The sequence below is a fragment of the Aplysia californica genome, unplaced genomic scaffold, assembly GCF_000002075.1.
Source record: "Aplysia californica isolate F4 #8 unplaced genomic scaffold, AplCal3.0 scaffold00046, whole genome shotgun sequence".
NCBI classification, from domain to species: domain Eukaryota; kingdom Metazoa; phylum Mollusca; class Gastropoda; order Aplysiida; family Aplysiidae; genus Aplysia; species Aplysia californica.
Genome location: NW_004797316.1, coordinates 666509 through 670801, shown reverse-complemented (window position 1 = coordinate 670801; position 4293 = coordinate 666509). Strand labels below are relative to the sequence as shown.

The window sequence follows — 4293 nt, the reverse complement described above, 5'->3', positions numbered from 1 at the left end:
TTGTGCTTATTGTGAGCCCAGAGTTCTCACATGTATATGAGAACATCTTTATTAAAATGTGCACAGCAAAGTACCAGACATCGAAGTTCACAAACAATGCTGAGGGTCTGTTTTCTGAGTTCTCAACCTCATTGATCATAATATCGTAAGAATGGCTTATTCCAGGAACCCCAAAGGCAGTACATGTATTCTGTACTGAGCTGTCCTCAGGAAAGCATGGAATTGACGCGCACCAAAAAAAAAAAGAAAGAAAAAAAAAGAGCGTTCTAAAGAAATAAAATAGTCTCTGAGAGACGTGAGCTGAACGACTCAGCTGAAGAGAAGCACGTCCTGGGAACAAGAAAGGAGGTGAAAGTGAAAGGAGAGATTTTTAGAGAAGACCATTTTCCCGTCACTATCAAGTTCCGAATCCAGGACCTATAGAATGAGAGGGCGGCACATCACGAAGGCTTCACGAATGAGAAATGCTTAGGCCAAAAGAGGCCCACATTCACAAGTGGAAATGAAGTTTTTCAATGGATCATGCTTAATATTTATGTCGCAAACTCTTCTCTGCTAGATTTGGTCTCATATTGGCCATAGCTTAGTTAGTTTTAGTAAGAAGTTCACAGCACTTGCAACACAAAAAAGTCATTTAAGTGCCGAAGCATAGATGTGTTACAAGAGGGTAACATATACACAAAAAAAGAAGGAGCTTGAGAGATAAGGGCGATAGACGTTTAATAGGAAAGGAGGAGCATACCACACCAGAGCACCCGCCAACCACCCACTTATAAAATACAGCTTAGCAGAATAAGCCACAAATCATCTAACATAATTATTCCTTCTACATATATTTAAAATTCTTTGCCTCTGCAGGTGCATTGGTAATCGTCAGATATTAAGAGACGACTGTTACTGTTACTACTCTGCAGCTGCTCCTTTTATTGATAGACTATACGTACTACTGTGAAAGAAGTTTCTGCAGAATAATTTTTAATAATGTCTAACCCCAGGTAAAAATCCGACACTGGGGGTCTTAGAATCTATGCACTGATAGTAGATCACCGACGTCGACCTTATGATAGGTCCTAAGGTTAATTTGGCCAGAAACAGAAATGTGCGCTCATACGAAACGGAGAGGGTGAGGAAATTGGATATGGACACACACACACACACACACACACACACACACACACGGGGTGGGGGGGGGGGGGGGGGTGCCAGAAAAGAGAAGGCTGCACTTTCAATTCGATTTCATAAACATCTAGAGTCTAGATCTATTTAAGTAGGCCTACATAATAATTTTGTTATCTGCATTCTATTTCAGTGATGCAAAACGCTTATTTAAGATCTTGACCAAATACATGCCGGTATTCATCCTGCTTGAAATGATAACGATAATTATTAGATTTTCTAGTTTCTAGTTTCTAGGCCTAGATCTAATCTCTTAAATTTGGTTTATCTGTCATTAATGACCACCATAGTTTAACGTCGAGTCGTCAATTACACATGAATGGGAGACACTATCTTTGCCTTTATAGCTGTTATAATTCAAACAAGACTACCTGCAATGACAATTTTTAACTAGAATTAGGCCTACACGTGCGTCTATTATTCAAATGAACGAGACCAAAACTTCCTTATTTGACTATTGAAAAGGGACCCCTTTTTACGTTCACTTCGATCGTTAAAAAATTTCTGTGGGCAAAATTTTGTCAAGTTCGTTATAATATATACATACATAGGCCTTAATGCCCTTGACGGTATAAGACATATAAGAACGTCGAGGCATTTGTCTCGATACAGCCATGGTAGACCAATCGGACACTGCCATCTATCATTTTGCAAGCAGGGCTATAGGCTATGTGTCTTGCCTTTTAAAATTTTTTGTAATATTTACTGCACCTTATATTTGCATTATATTTTTGTTTAAACACCAATTGCGCATTGCAACTTGCAAGAAGGCTGCACGACGGTACACGTCCTGCTCTTATCACCTCCACAGGAAGACGTCAAGCATAATTGCTCGAAGTGTGTCGATTTTGGGGGTGGGGGGTTAATTTTTCACTTTCAGTAAACTTGAAGATGATTGAAGAGGCCCTTTTTAGCTCTGGGTGTAGATATTCTCTTGCTTCGTGCTGCTTTTATTTGTGCGGGGTTTGAAAAAGAAGACCGGCTCGCGTTTCAAGTTCAAGCAGCTGATATTGTGCAGTGCAGTCATAGGTCAAGGTTGTGAACGTGAACTAACCTTTAACCTCTTCTTTGACCGACAGTCGGTCATGATGGATTTCACCGGGAATAGGTGACAACGTTGAACTTCAGTTTTCTATTCTCACGTCCGGCGTGGTGCACTCCGAAAGCTGTCCAGGTAGGCATTTATTAAGTCTACATCTAAGATGTAAGTCGATCTAAATATGTGTGTCTACGATTGGAATTAAGAGATAGATCTAGCCTTATTGGCTAACCTGGACTCGGAGGAGATGTGTAGTTTAGTAGTGCAGTGTATTGTATTATAACAGAAGTGTTGACTTGTAGATTAGATCTAGATTTATATCTATATCTAGATCTAGATCTAGATCTAGATCTAGATCTAGATCTAGATATCTAGATCTTAAGTTAAAGACTAGATCCAGGTCTAGATCTAGATTCTAAGTGATAAGATTATTCGAGATTATTACGTTGCAATGCAAAGTAAAATGTCCTGTTGTTCTGTGGACTTTTATAAATTTCACTTGTGAAATGTGAAAGTTGGATGCTCCTGGCTTGTCATTTTGAGCAGTCATCACAGTCACAGTGAGAACTTTGGTCCATCTGTATCAACCCAACCTCCAACTGTTACTGCTCTTTATAATAAGTTCTAGATCTAGATCTAGATCTAGATCCCAACCGTAACCCTCTACTCTACTGTTTAATTGTGGTCACTCGTTACGGAATTCCTCCCAAAAGTGCAAAAGGGCTATTATATTATCCCCATTCCAGTCTATGTTGTAAATGATATTTCATCCTACTAGTGACCTACTTCCCACTCATAATTCCCTCAACGTTTACTTTAAATCTTCTGGTCATTTTGTGTAGTTTTGCACAGATGCGATCTTCCAAGCTTTAGATGTAGAAACATGCTACTTGCCAACTTGTTACTTTTAAGGGCAGTTTACATTTGAAGTTTAGTCGTTGCTGTCGTCAACCTATCCGTCCGTTGCCTTGGAGAGGTAGAGGGGGAATTAAATAATATTAAAAGAGATTACGGATATATATGGACTTTTTCATTCATATTACTATTTAGAGCCCCCGCTTTCCAAAATCGACTGTATCAAGTATATTTGATGTGAATGGAGAACATTTTAGAGAAGAAAATATTCCGTCGCCATCCGAATTCAAACTTGGGACCTATTGAATAAGAGGCAAACACCTAAACTCTAAACCTCTAGCTAGACCACGAGAGCCCCCGGTGATCGATTTGTGTAAGCCAATCACAACAAGGCTTTGTAACCTACGAGTCATGTGACCATCGTGACTGACACTGTAATGTTAAGATCAGTCCTTTCATTTGAAATATCATAACAAATTACAATTCATAACATAGCAACCGTCAGTCTCGAGGAGATCATTGAGATGTAGATCCTTCCCTTGTTTATGGGATTCTTGACTGCCGCAACATTCAAACCATGTGCGGAAAAGGGCCCTGGAAGCCATCGTTCAAGAATGTGGCTTTCCTGTGAATGGGAAGTGTTGTTATTTTGATAACCTTCGTTTACAAAGGCAGACCCCTGCCGCGATTGTTTTCAGGTCATCGGATACAATCACAGTGGGGTTTATTTTGTAGTGTGCACTGAAGCCACCAGAAAACAATCCGATCTGAACCAATCCCCCTATGTGCACCACCTATAAGGTTTTCATGTCTCATGGTCTAGCGGTACGGTGTTCACCTTTCATTCAATAGGTCTTGGGTTAAAAACCTGATGACAGCAATAGAAAAATTTTCTTCTCTACAATTGTCTCCTTTCACATCCTTCCATGTTCTCTCGTCATGTTTATCTGTCTGTTTTCATCTCCACTCCCGTCCTCAGGTTCCTCTCTCTCCTTTACTCCTGACTCTTTCTACTGCAAAGCCCAGCTCCTTCTTACAGCTGTCTTTTTGCCACACCCCTGATCTAAGGGTAGGTAAGTTCTATCACCTAACCTTCTTGGAAAGGGCGTAAAAATCCTGGGAGGTCATGTGTGCAAGTTGTACAAGTTAAAGATCCCTTAGTGGTCTTAAATCAATAAGAGTAGGTTTCTGCTGTCACTTGGGCAAAATTTAAAATTAATTCT

General features: G+C 39.9%; 1 protein-coding gene across 2 annotated transcripts in view; it reads left to right on the top strand.

Annotated features, from left to right (window-relative positions):
- The first annotated feature begins 1952 nt into the window (after positions 1-1952).
- Positions 1953-4293, top strand: part of LOC101862630 (mitochondrial dicarboxylate carrier) — a 20585-nt gene continuing 18244 nt past the window's right edge. Inside the window, exon 1 of one of the 2 annotated variants that reach the window (XM_013079259.2) lies at positions 1953-2350. The gene's annotated coding sequence lies outside the window, so the exon portion shown is untranslated. The remainder of the gene's footprint in view (positions 2351-4293) is intronic. The other variant, XM_005092413.3, reaches the window with a different exon arrangement.